This window comes from Schistocerca gregaria, chromosome 4 (assembly GCF_023897955.1).
Source record: "Schistocerca gregaria isolate iqSchGreg1 chromosome 4, iqSchGreg1.2, whole genome shotgun sequence".
Lineage (NCBI taxonomy): Eukaryota > Metazoa > Arthropoda > Insecta > Orthoptera > Acrididae > Schistocerca > Schistocerca gregaria.
The window spans coordinates 777,679,272-777,698,221 of record NC_064923.1 but is presented as its reverse complement, the minus strand read 5'-3'; positions in this window follow the sequence as shown (position 1 = coordinate 777,698,221).

Genomic DNA, 18,950 nt, shown 5'->3' with positions numbered 1-18,950 from the left:
TCACCAGACAACTCACCCTCTGTGAGCACCAGCTGTTGATGCAGAGAAATCCATAGTCATGCTGCAAGGCGTCGCGGTCTCCTGACCTTCGTTGCTTACATGTTCCGCCCTCACAATCATGTTCCGCACATCAAGACGCTTCATTCGAACCTAAACTCGATAAGATAAAGTCAATGTTGTATGAATTCACGTAAACGATATGCAATTGACAAGTGAGCGCACCGTGGTTGAAGTACTCGAGGCTGGAGTGCAGACATACATTCCAGACACGATGGTCACAGAGGCTTTTAGTTCGGGAGAGAGTCCGCACAACGGGACGCCAGGCCCTTCAGAGGGTGACCCAGCCCATGTTGGCTGGTGACCGTTCATAGCGGACAGTGTGGGCCCGAGTGAAAAGGGGGAACGACCCCGTGTTCGGCTTAAAAGCAAATTCCGCTACATTGTGTGGGAGTGGCCAGCCTACGCATTATTTACACATAGCACGCAGTTTCAGAGATTTTCACAGGAAGACAGCAAACGCCAAACGCCAAAGCTACAAACTTCCGGACTGGTCGCCTTAAACGGAACATCATAGAAGAGCAATGCTGACTGGCAGACAATATTTCTGACGCCTTGAGCTGAAGGAATAATGGAAGAGACAGAAAGATATACCCCTTCACGTCTGGCGTGGAGAGGGGCAGTTCCGTTGTCGCTCCTGGAGCGAGAACACGTAACGAGAGCGTGCGCGCTCGTACGTGTACTCGAAAGAGCAAGGAACAAGTCTCTCCTCAGTACTTCACTGGGAGAGCACTTCTGTCGAGAGCGAATCAAAGGGCAACTCTATATTGAGTCCTTGCGATTAAGCGTAGTGCACTGTGTTGGCCGACACACTTATTGTGCGGTGTGAACGGACAGAGTTATAGTTAAAGGCCTGCGAACGAATTTTGAGTGGCATTGCAGTGGACTGGTTATCTGACCGGTGTACCACGCCAATAGTTAGACTAGGGGCGAATAGAAGTCCTTGACTTCATCAAGGCGTAGGGGGAGTTTGATTGGCGAAGGTCAATCCTGATAGAACGAGAGTTATCTTACTTGTCAGCAGTGAAAGGCGCAGACAGCATTCATCGCAACTTATGGTACTGTGCGTTAGAGCTATTGCGAGCCCCATATTTCCTCCACAACAGTACATTTTAGTGCATTTCACATGCAACAGCCTCGACCGTATGTAACAACATTCTAAAGGATGATTATTCAAGTTGAATAGCTGCTCCTCTCAGCCATTCTACCAAGACAACAACCATCTTAAACTTTGTATAGAAATTTCATTAGCGAATCCTATCCTTGAGAGGATAACTTCACATTCGGAAAAGAACCAGGATATAACTTGTTCAATTCATAACTAAAAGTGTCATTGTGATTTCTCAGAATTTTTGCAAAATAAATAATAACTTTCGTTAGTATCATGTTTTTCTTACACTAACTACCACTACTCCAGTACCCAAGTATCCCACTAGTTACATAAGAAATTTTGTCAATTTTGTGTCATTTACTTACAGCGGACGACTTCAGAAGATATTTATTGCTGAAAGTTTTTCAGGCATTTCTCTTTAGAACGTTAGGAGCGTCTGTCTGACTTCTGTAGTAGTGTGGGGGTGGAAACTGCATCTTGCAGGAGCCACAGGGTAAAGGGTACATCTCAGATTACTCCGTTACGCACAATAACAGAATAACAGATCAACCCCACACGCTCAGAATGCAACTGCTGAAATGTAAAGGACTTTGACTACAGAATTAGTGAGTATTGACAAGTCACACATGACGTAGTAATAATTTGAAGTAACAATTTGTTGTGTGATTCAGCCACATAGACTTCATTTCAAGCAAATAAATCGGCAAGCTACGAGTCATTGACAGGGTTCTGGGAACCTATATGGGTCGGTTGAGCTATGCAAGTGAGCACCAGGATAGGTGAAGGATTTAAGGGAAATCACAATGCGTATTTAACCCACAAATGATGTATTAAGTGATGGGTGCGTTTTCTACGTAAGAGGAGCGTCACCACTGGTGCTCATTAGGCGTTTATCCGGCGAGCCGGCGGCTGAATTCGCCCCATTGGGCGAGCCGGTGACTGAATTCGCGTTGGAGGCATCTCATTTGGCGTTTAGATTGTTGGTGGAGTGGGAGGGTGGGCATCCTGTCCTCCCACTGGTCAGGCCTCCATTCGACGAGCCAGCGACTCCCATGCGCCCGCCCTTATCTGAGTTGACCTTGGGTGGAAGACCTGGATCGTATTGCGATATGGCGGTGTTGCTCTGATTGTGAGCCTTTAACTAATGGAAAAATTATAAAACAAAATAATTCATTGTGTTAAATTTAAGTACAAAAAAATTTAGGTGGCCTCCAAAGAGCCACAGTAACAGCATCATTTGATTAACTGGCCTTTCGACGAGCAGTGGCTGTGGCTTCACAGTTCAACAGAGGTGGTCCCCTGGACAGAATGCTTCCAGACTGGTACCAGTGTGCAAGAAACTAGCACGTCATCATCGCACAGGTAGTCCTGTAGAACATTATGGTTTACAACTTACACCAAATGAACGTTGCGAGCTTTGATTCAGAGAAGTTGCAAGTTAAAATGGTTCAAATGGCTCTGAGCACGACGGGACTTAACATTTGCCGGCCGTGGTGGTCTCGCGGTTCTAGGCGTGCAGTCCGGTGCCGCGTGACTGATACTGTCGCATGTTCGAATCCTGCCTCAGGCATGGATGTGTGTGATGTCCTTAAGGTAGTTACGTTTAACTAGTTCCAAGTTCTAGGGGACTGATGACCACAGCAGTTGAGTCCCATAGAGCTCAGAGCCAACTTAACATCTGAGGTCATCAGTCCCCTAGAACTTAGAACTACTTAAACTTAACTAACGTAAGGATGTATCACACAACCCATGCCCGAGGCAGGATTCGAACCTGCGACCGTAGCGGCCGTGCGGTTTCAGTCTGAAGGGCCTAGAAACTCTCGGCCACACTGGCCGGCAAGTTATAAGTACACAATTATTTATCTTACTGTTTTTAAGCATTAAGAAACTAAGAGTAGCAGTGACAAACTCTCATTGAAATAAATCATTGACCTTCCTTGGTACGATATTGAAAAAATAACAAACCAAATATACTTAATTCGTCATAATCTGATGCATCAGCTCACCTTACTAGCTACATCTCTCCCAGCTTCAAAACGAATAACTCCAAAGTAAACTACGAACTTAACTTGGAACTAGAATTACCTAAGAGGAGGGGAAGCATAGAAATAATGATCACTTTCATCTCTGTGGCTTAAATGAGTTGTAGCAACAACCACACACCAGACGTGGCCAACTATCAACAGGCCGCCGATAAGCCACCTACACCTGAAGCCACCACCTACAGCCAGGTAGTAAAATACTGGTGGCACACCCTGATACAATACCGCAGCATGTCGTATAGTGGGTGCCTGTTTCCATACGCTGTGGCACAATGCTGTAGTTCCATACTCAGCTGTGTGATTGGAGGTGTTTTCCTGCCACAACATCACTGGCCATAGCAAATATGCAGGATGATTCTGCTGCGCTACCTATGATTTTTATGCAACCCGAAGACCTTCAAATGCCACACAAGTGATTTTCATATTCTCCCTCTTGCTAAGTGCAAACTATTAGTTCAACATAAAAAATCAGCAGGACAACCAGAATGAAATTATCACTCTGCAGCGGAGTGTACGCTCATGTAAAACTTCCTGGCAGATTAAAACTGTGTGCTCAACTGAGACTCGAACTCGGGACCTTTGCCTTTCGGGGGCAAGTGCTCTATCACTTAAGCTACCCCAGTAAATCTGTGAGGACAGCACGTAAGTCGTGCATGGGTAACTCAGATGGTAGAGAAATTGCCCCCGAAATACAAAGATCGTGAGTTCGAGTCTCGGTCTGTAACACACTTTTAATGTGCCAGGAAGAATCATATCAGCGAAACCTTTTTGTAGGAAATTTAATGTAGTAAACTTTTGTACAGGGATACGTTTTTGTTAGGGGTCATAGTTTATGTTGAGTAATACAAAAACTGTGGCATTCAGCGAAAACGTATCTCAGTAGAATATTAAAATACATTAAATTTCCTACAAAAAGCTACCTATGAGTTTGTGTTTAGTGAGTGAGAGAATGTGAAAACCTTGCATGCGATTTTTGAAGGTTTTGCAGGTAGCATATAACCGTTAGGCAGGGGAAGTTGAATATTCCTTTGTACACACTCCACCATAACCATTAGCAGCACTTGAGTATGAGCTGCAGGACTTTTGACTACAGCCGATACTGTTACCACCTCCTGCCCAGGCCAGAGAGGTTTATCTTCCCCTGACGTCGAAGTGCCTGACCTGCTTTTAATGATTAATGCCACATTAGCTCGATGACTGCTGGGGATTGTATAATCCCATGTGTTTAGGTGGGCTTTTGGTCATCTGGGGTTAGTGCTGATAAGAACTGATTTACCTTGCTTGTCTGGGTGTGAGACAGTGGGTCGAGGCTGCCACACAGCCACTCCAGGCAAACTCAGTTATGGGGGCAGTCAGGGTGTGGCCACTTTCGGGGAATCCCCTAGCAGGGAAACTTGGGCGGCAGTTGCACAAACGGCTTGAGTGCAGAAGACGTGCCAGTAATGGTTGAGTTTAAGTAAGTCCAAAATATGGTTACATATTCATACAATACTTGTAATTTCAATAATAAATCACAGTACTATAGTAGAGCAAATCTTAATGTATCTGCAGTCTCACAAAAATGATGTGTATCCAATGAAACAATAATATTTTCAACATCTTATCAGCTACAAAAGTTATTAATTTGTAGTGTCTAAATCTCTTCAGAGTGACCTTAAAATGAATAACTTCCAAACGCTTCCATCGATTTCAACAAACAATGTCTCAGATGACAGCATTGCACTATAACTATCATCCATGAAATGCACATATCTGCATGTATTCTATTTTTTGACTTATGGCATTTTCACAGCTTTTTATTTTGTTGGTCAGGACATCACACCTGCACAGTAAGAAAACAAATGAATACAGTATCATATCTTGTTATGCTTGCGTAGTTATATAATGAATATTTCATTATCATTTGCCAGTACTTTTACTTAAAGATAGATTATAGCCACTACTAAAAGCAACTGTATTCACCAGTAAATAGAGTGAAGAAAGACGTTTCTATCAAGCAGGCCAAAATTATTCTTTAATAAACATTTAATAATAATTGACCATCATTAGACATAAGTTTACATGTGTGAGAATTTTGTCTTACGTATCTGTGATGAAACTGTTGTTTATACTTATTGTAAATGGTCTTAGTGGGGCTGAATGTTAATAACATCCCAGTTCTTAAGCTTTGTAATAATACGCTAGTTTTACACAGAAGGTGGTCAAGTTAAGGTAACTATTTAGAGCCTAAGTGTACCGTACATTTTGATGGTGAAGTCATTCAACCAATAAGAACAAGGCCCTAATCTTGCCAGGTAAAATAAATGCATAAATAAATAAATAAATAAATAAACAAGGCAGAGTCAGAATACTACTGGAACGCAGAACTGACCAGGCGTCTGGGCTGAGGACATGCAGTCCCGAGAGATGGACTAAGGCAGAATTGCCTGAGGCAACTTGTGATATTCAGTCATGAAGGCGATCGAGTTTTATTTTTGTCACTCGAGTATCTTAACTTTCAAGAGTACTTTAACGTTCCTGAGCTCTAGATATGTTCCGCTTGCTTTACGGAATTAAGAGTGCACATCTTGTGTATGTAGGTGTTTACTTCACCATACTGAACTCTGAACTATGTTGAGCTGGTGAATGTTTCGTGTTATGCTATCACGGATACAACTTAGTTTTCGATCGTCTTTGATGACTAGTTAGCGTTTGTAGATTCTGTTTTCATCCTTTTTAGCGTAGTTAATGCAATTTTATTGTTTCTGAATACAGTTTTTTCTGTCCATAGTATAACTATTAATCATTGGAATACCTTTCCATTGATTTTCGGCAATCTGGTTGACTAAGCCAAAAATTAATCATCGTAATCGCCTGGTGTCACTTACATCCATTTCAGAGGTTAGAATGAAAACCTATTTTGTAACAATTTATGTATCTTCATTTTTTATGCATCTAATTATTTTATTAACTCGAAATCTGCCCATTGCATAGATCACTTGACTGTAGCAATACAAGTACAAAATATTATTTGCAGCTACCCCGAAGCGCCAAAGAAACCGGTCTAGACTAGCACATTTGAATACAGAGATATGTAAACCGGCAGGATACAGCCCTGCCGTCGGCCACGCCTCTATACGACAAGCGCCTGGCGCAGTTGTTAGATCGGTGACTGCTGTTACAGTGGCAGCTTATAAAGGATTAAGTGAGCTTGAACGCGCTGTTGCAGTCGGCGCGCGAGTGATGGGACACAGCATGTCCGAGGTGGCGATGAAGTGGCGATTTTCTCGTTGAACTATTACACGAGTGACCCGTGAATATCAGGCATCCGGTAAAACATCAAATCTTCGACATCGCTGCGGCCACGAAAAGATCCTGCAAGAACGGGATCAACGGCGGCGGAAGGGAATCGTTCAACGTGACCGAAGTGTAACCCTTCCGCAAACTGCTACAGATTTAAATGTTACGCCGTCAGCAAGTGCCAACGTGCGAACCATTCAACGAAACGTCATCGATACAGGCTTTCGGTGTCGAAGGGGCATACGTGTACCGTTGATAACTGCCCGACGCAAAGCTATACTCCTCGCCTGTGCCCATCAACACCGACACTGGACTGTGTATGCCGGTAAACATGTTGTCCTGTCTGACGAGTCTCGTTTCAAATTGTATCGAGTGGATGGACGTGTGCAGGCTATTGAGACAACTTCATGAATCCATGGACCCTTCATGTCAGCCGAGGATTGTCGAAGCCAGTAGAGGCTGTGTAATGGTGTGGGGCGTGTGCAATTGGAGTGACATGGCACCCCCTTATACGTCTAGATACGACTCTGACAGGTGACACGTCTGATCACCTGCATCCATTCATGTCCATTGCGCGTTCCGACGGACTTGGGAAATTCCAATAGGACTATGCGACACCCCATACGTCCAGAATTGCTACAGAGTGGATCCATATAAACTCTTCCTAGTTTAAACACTTCCGCTGGTCACCAACTCCCCAGACATGAACATTACTAAGAATATCTGGGATGCCTTGCGACGTGCTGTTCAGAAGAGATCTCCATCCCCTAGTAGTCGTAGGGAATTATGGACAGCCTTGAGGGACTCATGGTGTCAGCCCCCTCCAGCACTACTTCAGACATTATTCGAGTCCGTGCCACGCCGTGTTCTGGCACTTCTGCGTGCTCGCGTCGGTGCTACACGACATTCGACAGGTGTACCAGTTTCTTTGGCTCTTCAGTATAACTTAGCTGCTCGACGTGAAAGCAAACATGTAAGGCATGACACTATGACTTTACCTTGGCATTCTTCTTAAACAAAGCCTTTCAGAGACCGATTACTGATCTAATCCATTTCGCCAATTTACTCAGGTTGAAAACTAGTAACCTCGCAGGATGCCTTCTTTTGCCAACACGGACACCTAGTGGCCCACATTTGCTCCACTGACGCAGCACCCACTGCCTAGTATGCACCAACACAGTGCTGTAGGGCTATGTATGCCGTGAGGACCTCAACTGATGTATCCATCAGGTGCCTGGCTGACCACACACGCCACTCACAGGCCGACATCAACGTCTACACGGAATTCTTTCAGAATAAAGAAACTCAAATTGCATGTGCTCTAAGTGTTAGTTTAATGTGAGTAGCAAGAAAACAGACAGAAAATGTAAACAGATAATTGGTTTACAATGAATGCGTATTTTGGGATATTCGTTAAAATATAGACTTATACAACATTCGCGATCCACATAAAGCTGCTAATTTTATTTGTGATTCTTGCACCTCATTAATTAATTTCGGGTGTACTCAAGATATTTGTGTTTTTAACAGTTACCATTTTACAACTTCGATAATTATTTCGACATAGGTGTCTGATACGCAATAACACAGTAACATCAATAACGTGACAGTAAAATTAATCGCTACAGAAAAGTATCCTGTGACTTCACGAGTGTTAATTTTTGGTATCTAAACTTAGGCTTCATTGATGAAGTAACTCCACGCATAGTTCTTCTAATGGTACTTTGGGGGAAAATGTGAGCATAACTACACATTCACATCAACGAGTCACGTCGAAGAAGAAATACGATATGAACATCAGTGCTGCCCTATTGATACTTGTGTCGATGCTAAAGGTTCCGATTCCATGATTTTGTAGTGAAGGAAATATTTTGTTTTTGTGACATAGGTTTCTTACTGCCTAAAAACGAGAAGCTATCGGTATTTAAACCTGTCACAATTTCCCCATGCTCAACTGAGACCGCAAGCACAACAGCTTCTCAAATGAAGTCACGATCCTGTCTCTTCTCCATTCTTCAAGATCATATAGATCTGCACAGATGATTGCTTACTCTATATTTTCGGTTGCTAAATTGCAAATAATTATATTAGTCCTTTGTCACCTTTGAAGTAAGACAAGTAAAAGCGTAATACCGCCTCGCTAAAATGTTTACAGAAGAAATAACTTCTTTAAGAGTCAACAGTCTACATTTTTGTCAGTGTGATTCGTACAAGGATGTACGGTAACGGATTCTGAGGTCTCACACAGGAGCGGTTGTTTCTAAACAAGCGTGTCCGGCAGTCAGAGGATGGCGATAGTCCAGTGGATTGTGAAAATTCTGTAGAAATACTTGCTAAAGGCAGTAGGCCTAGCACCTGAGAGAATCCTTCAGCTCCTACCCTTAGTTGAGAGTATTTTTATCGAATTGCTTAATCTCAATAGCTATGTCGCATCTCCTCTGGTTTTGGCTGAAGCACTATTTTTAGGTAATCACTAGCCACTGACAATGTTTTGTATAATGTCTGATTGTTGTTGCTGGGCGCGAGCTGCTATCTCCAGACAGATCTCACAAGGGAATAATAGTCCAATCGACATATCGAAGCACTCAATTATATTTACACATTTTTTTTTCGAACGAAGAACCGCTTACAACAGCGATTTCTACAGCCTTTCCAGCCTAGCGAGCGATCCGAAGGTGCATCCGTTCCAATCAAAAGTAGCACAAAGCAGCGCAGGGTCCAAGTTGCAAATACTCCAATTTTAAGCACTCTAGCCAGACGAAAAAGTCTCAAATCGTTAATTTTTTTACTAACTCGCAGTTCATATTGACAGATAAGTTGTTGCAGATGTAATTGTTACACAAGCGACTGACAGTGGAATCAAAATCAATGCTGAGTATTACAAGGGACTTCCATCGACCAGGACTTTAATTTGTTCACATAAAATATTTTATAAAAATTCCTCAAGCCCAGTTCTTGTAATAATTTTTGAGTAAATATGTTTTACTAACAACGAAACAGTATCTTGTTCATTCCCTGCAGTCATCACCAAAACACGAAGTATTTATTGGGTGATGAAAACTAACGTTTTGCTGTTGTTGTCCCTTGTATTTGCAAAGCGTGATTTGCTGGCAGTTTTTGCAGGGAGGCTGACTGACTATCTTCATATCCAGAATTTTCGGGGTAACAAGAAGCTAATAATTTGTCTATAGTACTACCTATTAATAACATTTTCTCTACACATTTACTTCAAATAAACTTCGTAATTACGCCCTTTCCTTTGCCGTATGATTTCCTGAATTTGTCTGACAAGGTGTAAGAAGCCTGTAAAACAGTAATATTTATCTCACTGGCAGTTCGGAGGGCCGTCTCGTAGATGTCCTCCGATAACTGTGCAGTGATTTCCATGAGTAGTTCTAAACCTTCATATAGTTTTTCTTTGACACTTTTTTCAACTTATTCAGGTCTCACATTTCACGAAACGAGCCTGACTTTGCAGACGACTTAACATGAAAGCATTTTCTATCTTCTTCATTCATTCACATAATTTATGAGCTTTATTTGTCGCTGAAAGCTGTTACTCTACAGCTTTTCCTTGAGCTAGGATGAGACTGTACGTTTGCTCTGATTTAAATTAGCACAATAAGCATCGTTTGAACCATAATTTACGGAATCATCAGAGTTATTTCTTCAAATGTTTCCGCAACTGGAAATGAAATGTGGGCATCATTCAAATGAATGTCCAAGAAATTAACCAACAAATAACATATATGGAAGTGTTCAGGAGAAGCCAGTGGTTTTGAATAAATGCCACGTTCTTCAATATCTTTGATATGTTGAAAACATTACCTGGGTATCACATTACTGTGAAATTCTGGAGCTCGAAGACCGATGCTACCCACTGGCATCCACGAAGAAAAAGAAAATTAATTCAATTTTGCCAGTATTACTAACACTTAGTGATACTGCCAGGCTACTGCTTACTATCATGGATACTAGATAAGTTGCAGATTGGAGCGAATAGTAACTGCGAACAACTTTGTCAGTGAAAGTATCAATGGAAGCAGAAATTCGCTTTGCTAATTACGATCGCACTGTGTGTAAAGATGTGCTGTCAGTCAGGGATACGTGCCTGCCATGTTGCAAGTGCGCTGTTCCCTACAGTTAAGGCAGGTATGTACATTGCTCCAGCCACCTAGCAAGCCACGTATTTGACAATTTTCAAGGTTTATTTTCTTTAAACACTTGCAGTGTATCTTAACATCTACAATTTTGACTTTGTGTTCCTTTCGGTGTATTTTTCACCCACAAAAGAACTCATTGTGGGTTTCTACATGTCGGGCTGGGTCACTGCCATGTGAACCTGTGAGTCATATGATAAGGTTGAGGATATGGGTGGACTGGAACTTTTCGGTAAAAGTTGATAATCTGTTTGGTATCTGGTTATTCTATTTCATTCCCAAGTTTTGATGTCGAATAATAGACGCCGTGTAGCGACACGCAGAATATTAATCACCTGTGCATATATCAAGGTATGAGTGGTACTTCCGACAGTAAATTGTGCTGTTCGTAACGTGCCAATCAATGACAGCTCTGCATAGTACCCGATATTATCCGCTTTCTTCAGTTATTAACTACTGAAGTATAGCTGTCTCTTAACTAAAGGAGTTGAGAGAGGCAACAGGATAGCTAGAAATAGTACGCACCCTACAGTCATGCGATAGGTTTAAGAATGTCTACAGGCTTTCAGGTAAACGCCAAGGCGAAAGACACTCCACACGAGGAGGACTTCCACGTGGCCAGAATAATTCAAGTGAGCACACGTGGAGCAGAAGGTGTGTCTTGGCGACAAAACTCACTAAAGTAAAATACGTGTACGTATAACTTTTGGATATTAAATGTCACATGACCCTGTGACGCTACAGTAATTCAAAAACTAGCAAATTGAGCTTATAACGTTTTTATATGCCACAAGCTACGCAAATCAAACGAGTGTTGATAATTGTCATTTACCCTAATTTTCTTAACAAAGTAATAGTTATGACAACCCGAACTACTACGACCTCAAACAAGATGGTAAATGAAAGATAGTTTTTTATGTTATAACCTGCGAGACTCGTGATACAATACATGATTTTCATTTTGAAACCAGTAATTAATTTTGTAGTTGAACAATTCAAACCGGAATAAACGACTCTCCACAGTAACATGCACTGCGAACTCATTTTTGTCTAGGTATGTTCAATACTTGGTCCCACTCTTCTTCACTTTACAGCCTTCAGTATTTTAATACTTATATTTAGTTTATTTAAACCGGTCATAAACATGGGCTCACATATCAACTGAGTATGGTGCTTCCAATGTAAATTCTGAAGGCACTATACAAATGTGTTTGTTAATTTATACAGCCTTGAGAATGATGTTCGAAAAATCTGGGGAGAGGTTCTATATAGCAAAACAAGAAGGAAAAAAAGGTCCAGTAAACCTCATTTCTGAAATGGGACCTTAAGAGCTATGAGCAGCATCTCATTTTCGACTCTGGAACGAATCTCTTCTACTGCAAGTTCTTTGCTTTCCATATTTTGGAAAAAGGGAGTACGGCCCACATCAAGAAAAAGTGTTCAATAAACGTCGGCTCTAACGCGTACACCGTAAGATCCACGAGCCCTTGTTCGGTAGAAGGGCTGTGTTTCACAGTAGCAAAGATGAAAAAGCGCTCATAGCTAGTAAGGAATCCATTTTAGATTCCGTGTTTACCGGAGATTTTTTCCTAGTTCTGTTCAATTCCACCTCCTCTGAAAATTTCGAAAGCAAAGAGCTTACAATAGAAGAGGTGTGTTTCACCGTACCGAGGATGGCCAAATACTCGTAGCTCTTAAGGTGAGCATTTAGTAGCTCATGTGTACTAGGTATTTTCTTCTTGTTTTTGTGTAAGGACGCTGTCATCAAATTTTTAAAGCATCAATCCGAGGCACCCTGTATATGAATATTTTTAATGTTTTCTTTGCTGTAATAGAGTAGTGGCCACAAAAGTGCATTTCAGTCCAACGAGCAGGGAAGTGTGTAAGGCTGTAAGGCAGAAAGTGCTTGTGGTGCGAGGCTGGTGTATTGTGCCAGAGTCTTTGTTTGGCATTTGGAATTCGTGGCGGAAGGTACCACTCTCGAAGCCACTTGGCAGCAGCCAAAATAATTTGCGAAATGCTTCTTGCTGTTTTGAATGTACTGCAGTTCTCATAATATCCGAAGAGTGTTTTTAATATTGTTATTGAATATATCGTGTTATTTTAAGTTTTAGTTCGTTTCGCGTATTCCGTGATTAAAAATTTACATCCAGTAAACACCTGTGGGATGTTTACATTTTAGTGTTAACGTTCAGCCGTCCGTAGTCATTACGTGTTGTTTGGACACATTACGGTATATTTCGTAGTTTCCTTGTAGTTTCTGTTCAGGATTTTTGTTAAGAAATATCTCACCTTCCACTTTTCACTCATTAAGCGTCTTCTACTACATGAAACCTAGTCGTCGCACACTTTTACTTGGCCCTTCTGTGATCGGTTGAATATTTACGTCCGTTGTCAACGTACCAGTACTGTGTGCTGTTACAATAAGTAGTCACAGTGAATATACTGCTGATCTGAAGCCGTCGTTGTGTGTAGTGATTGTTAATAATATTTACAACAATGAGCGAAGCAACTGTACCTTGGCATCCTAGAGACTCGCCATCAACTTTCCATCACATGTTTGTTTACTGGTTTATACACTATAAGCTGGCTGCTCTGGCAAAAGAAGGCGGGGCTTGCATCACCAACCAATGTGCTACGAGCCGATCACAAGTTTCCGCTCCCAGCATCCTCCTTTAAGGGGCCTCCAAGTAAAAGTGTGCGATCAGTACGTACATTGCACACATATGTCTTGTTTGCATTCTCTTAATTTACGCGTGTCTGACATCTACAAATTAGTTGTGCAACGAACTCAATTTTGTTATTACATCTTCCTTTATTACAATTAATATGTGTGTTAACCCTTTTTAAATTACAGTAAAAGAAGCGTTATGTCTGACAGATGTAGATATTAATTAGTGTGGGAGCCACTGATTAGGAGTATGTGTTGGTGTTTCGTTGGGGTGATTGTAGTGGGGAAGGCAGACGAGTGTCGTAGGGGACTCTCACTTGAAGTTGTACGTCATATAGTAGAGACAAGAGAATCGTGGAAGACGGATGAAATATTTATGCCCTTCAAGCAGATTTAGACTTAGCATATTTTGATCTAGAAACGTTGGTGGGGGGAAAAGGACAGAAGCTCAGCACGTTTGAAATTACGGTTAGCAGTGAGATCAACTTGTTATCTGAAATAGGAGAACAATCTCAACCGTATTTTGAGCAAAGTAGCGGGCAGCAGACTCGCAGGAACGATGTTAATGGTATGTTATTAGAAACGTCAAATAGAAAGAAACGTGCCATGCTGTTAGGTAGCAGTCACGGGACATTTGTAGACTAAATGCTGTAAGAAAAGCTAGGTGTAAAATAGCAAGTCACTGGCATTGTGAAATCTGGTGCCAGGCTTAACCAGGTGCCGAAGAACATGGGGCCTTATGCGGGGATTTTGGTGAAGAGAGAGGATAAGGTACTTATAGTAGGAGGAACAGGAAACAGCCTGGCTCAACTCAGAGAGTAGCATTGAAAGTTATTTGGAGGAAACAGGAGCATAAACATGCACTCAGCGCCACGACCAGCCCTGGGTTAAGACAGCAGTTAGCTGTGTTAACAAAGACCTGAGCGGACTGCTTTTGACTGAAACGGAGAGCGGCGGCTCAAACACACAAGACAAAATTCGTGTGATTACTTGAGTCAAAGGGCCACATTTTTTAGCTTTAAGTCAGGTTACAGACAGACAGTATTGAAAGAAACTAAAAGACAACAGGATTGTAATATATGCAACAGTTCCGAGAAAAGTCAAGGCACTTTTGTTTTATCAGAACATTAGAGGGTCAAAAGAAAGGGAGGTGAGCTTCTTGTAATTTTATATGTGAAAAACACTTAAGTGAATGATGTTCTGTGTCTCTCTGAAAACCATATAAGCATAGGGACATAAAAGTTAAATGTAAGGGATTATAAAACTAGTACAATTTTTCTGCAGGGTGAACATGAAGAAAAGGATTGGCAACATACTGAAAATTTGACATACAGTCAAAAATATTGATAAGAGAAGTTTATGTGTTGATTGAAAATATGTTTCCCCCATTAAAGAGAAATCTAATGCATTATTGAGCTACTTATCAGATAAGAGAAAAAAGTTATTGTTTTGTAGAGTTTACACTATAGATTCGTTAAAAGATACGAACAACATTAATGAACTGGAATCAGTAGTCGCATGTTTTAATGTAGTTTTAGTGGTTACTTTTCCAACTTATGGGCTGCAAAATGGTAACATCCTAACTGTTAGCACTGTTAATGACAATGTCCAGTTTGAAGCAACAGATGTGTACCCAGGTGCTAATTGACTACCTGATGACGCACAATTAATGGAAATGAAGAATACACCTTAACGCCTGACGCACGTTGACACAAAGTAGTGAGCCTTATTAATCAGAACAAGATACAGTGTCTCAACACTAATTTGAAAGAAGTGGTGTCGGTGGAGGTCTGTAAATAGAAAAACATACTAATAGAAATTCTGTAGAAAATTTTGTCTACCGTATGGTTGAACGCTGCGTTCCTAAAGAGATATCCAGCAAAGCCATAAAAAAAAAAAAAATTAAGCCATGGATAACTAAGGAAATGAAAATCTCATGTAAGAGGAATAGGGTAATTTATATAAAGAACAGAATAAGTCAAAAACCTGCATATTACAGAAAATAGTCATACATTAAGGAAAGTCTTCTACTGACATAAATTTATAATGTAGGTACTAAGATGAAATCTCATTGCGATATTGTCAAATCGGAGACAGGACAGCTACCAATGAACAAGATGCAACATCAATTAAACGAAATAACAACGTTATGACTCACAATCCACAAGTTTTGAGCGCTTTTAAATCGTACTTTCTAAATGTATCAGCATAAGTACGATTAAGTGATTCTTTTGAAGTTGCAAGAAAATATATTAAAAATATAACGCCACAAATCTCTTAGGAACTAGAAGCAGCACCAACATATTTCACTAAAATTAAAAGAATTATAAGCATTCTGGAAAAACAAAGGCTCATGGGGTTTTTACCAGGATTATGGAAAGTAGTTCGGTCTTAATAAGCAATGTTCTTAGTAATATGTGTAATGCATCATTGGCACAAGGATTTTTTCCAGATATGTGGAGACATGCAATTGTTAAGCCTATTAATAAGAAAGCTGACAAGAAAAACTCAAATAAGAATCTTTTATTTTCTCACTGAACCCTTTCACCAAAATACACGAAAAAGAAATGTACTCAAGAAGAGTCCCATGTGTGAGTAGGAACATCTTTACTTGTCATATCACATTTTGGATTCTAGATGGGTTACTCCGCTTCTTACAAATTCACCCATCACATGCTAAAGGCCAGCTCGTATTTTTTGTGATCTTCCAAAACGTTACGTTGAGAACATTATGTTGTTGTTGTTGTGGTCTCCAGTCTAAAGACTGGTTTGATGCAACTCTCCACACTACTCTGTCCTGTGCTAGCTTTCTCATTCAAAATAACTACTGCCAACTACATCCATTTGGAAAGAGTTACTGTATTCACCTCTTGGTCTCTCTCTCTGTAATTTTTACCCCCAATACTTGCCTCCAGTACTAAATTGACAATTCCGTGAGGTATGAGAAAGTGTCCTGTATACTGATCCCTTCTATTAGTCAAATTACGCTACAAATTTTCTTTTTCCACAATTCTACTCAGTACCTCCTCATTTGTGACGCAATTTACGAGCATACATCTAACACTCAGACTTCTTCTATGGCACTACATTTCAACTGACTCTTTTCTTCTCTGTACTGTTTATCGTCCACATTTCACCTCCAAACAAGACTACATAACGGACAAATACCTGCAGAAAAGACATCGTAACGCTTAAATTTATATTCCCATGTTAAAAAGTTTCCCTTCCTCAGAGGCACTTTTATTACCACTGCCAAGGTACATTTTACACTCACATTACTTCATCCATCATCATTTACTTTACTGCCCAAACAGCGAACATCATCTACTATTTTTAGTTTTTCCTTTCCTAACCTAATTCTCTCAGCAACGTCTCATCTCATTCGACTACATTTCATTACCATTGTTTTGTAGTTGTTTGTGTTCATTTTACATCATCCTTTTATCACGCAGTCCATTCCATTAAACTGCTCTTCCAAGTCCTTTGTCGTCTCCGAGAGAATTTTTAATTCTTCTCTCTGAGCTTTAGTTCCCTTCCAAAATTTCTTCTTGGCATCCTTCGCACGTTGTTCAACGTACAGAATGAATAAACACCAGAGACTAACACCTGTCTCACTCCCTTCTCAACCACGCTTTATCTTTGATGGCCTTCGATTATTTCAGCTTTCGTCAGATTACTGTACAAGTTATTTGCAACCTTTCACTCTCTTTATGTTACTACCACTGGCTTTAGAATTTCGAAGAGTGTGTTTCAGTCAATTTTATAAAAAGCTTTCTGTCAGTGTACAGATGTTATGAACGTATGTTTATCTTTTATTAGTCTGTATAAGACAATTCAAGGCTTTATGTTGCCTCACGTGCTCCTAATTTCTTCAGAAACCGAACTGAGCTTTCCTGAGGTCTACTTCTACCAGTTTTTCTGTTCTTATGCTTATAGTTCATGTTATTATTTTGTTACCATTAAGTGATAATTTACTAGTATGCACACCTGCCAGCATCGGGTTTTTTGGACTTTGAATTATTACATACATACTGTAGTCTGAATGTATTTCGCGTGTCTCGCAAATATTGCAGACCATGTGGAATAGTTTTGTTATTGCAGACTTTCTCAAGCATACCAGCAGTCCTATGACAAACATTGTTTATTCCAGGGGCCTTCTTTTAGTGCTCTGTCATATTCTTTTCCCGGTATCACATCCTCCGTCTTATTTTCAAATATTTCCTCCTCTGTTTCTGTAATGTTGCTTTCAACTTCATTTTTCTTGTAAAGGCCCTCTATACGCTCCTTTCACCTTTCATCTTACTCTACGTTGCCTAGTATTGGATTTCCATCTGAGCTCTTGATATTCGTGTAACTGATTTTCTTTCTTCCAAAGCCCATTTCATTTTCCTATTGGGGGACAACTACGTTTCCCCTAGTTACACTTGCTTGTATAGGCATAGCTATTTTCACTTTGTTTCAATTTTAATTTTGGATGTTTTTTTGCCTGCTTTATTTTCCAAAATTTTTATTTTTTCTCCTTTCCTCAATTAAGTTCGGTATTCCCTGTCATTTCAAGGATGTCTATTACGTCTTGTCTTTTTACCTATTTGGTACACTCCTGCCTTCATTATTTTTCTCTGAATGCTACCTAATCGTCTTCTCTCCTTTTGCAGTCGATCGTTGCCTAACGCTGCCGCTGAAACTTTCAACAAATTCTGGATCTTTCAACTTATCCATGTCCCGTTTTCTGAATATCGTATCTGTTAGCAATTTCTTCAGTTTTAATCCACAATTCAGAACTCATAAAGTATGGCTAGAGTCCAGATCTGTCCCTGGAAAAGTCTAAAGAGTTTAGAAACAGAATCAGAAAGCTCTGTCTTACAGTTACACATTAAATCAGAAAACCTTAATGTGTCTCCAGGTCTCTTCCACGTTTACAAGGTTCTCTCATGATTCTCAGACCAAATGCTGGCAGTGATTGAACTGTGCTGTCAGCAAAATCATGCCACGCGGATTCCTATCTCACTCCTTACCCCCAGTCCCTATTCACCTACCATTATTCTTTCTCTTCATTTTCCTACTCTCGAATTCCAATGCACCATCACTACTCAATTTTCGTTTCCCTTAATTATCTGAATAGCTTCTAATGGTCTCTCCTTTGTGAGGGACCACAATCATGTAAAATGTTTTCAAAGAATTTGGCTGTTAGTCGTTTATTACTTTAACACAATCATTATTTCAGCCTTGTAGCCATTCTCAAGTACATGTTGACATGAAGATTAGTAAAACATACATACTATACAGTGAATGGTAAAGGAACAAGAAGTCATCACGTAAAAATAGGACTGACTGTCTGTGACACGTCATTGTTGAAAAGACATAATTCTGCATATTACAATATATGTGTACATATCGAAGATACGTAACATGACTCTCACTGTGCACAGTGAAAAACAATTAACACACAGTATGGCGTATTTAACAGACAATATAATCCTGAAACCTGCAGTAGTCGCTTCTGTTCCCCAACTGACGTTAACATCTCTCAAAATAGTGTCAGGCACTGTATCAAGGGTACACCACTGCGTGAGTAGCATGATCTTTGCATTATCAGAGGTATTATCAGGAAAGGAAAGGTACAGGATGGG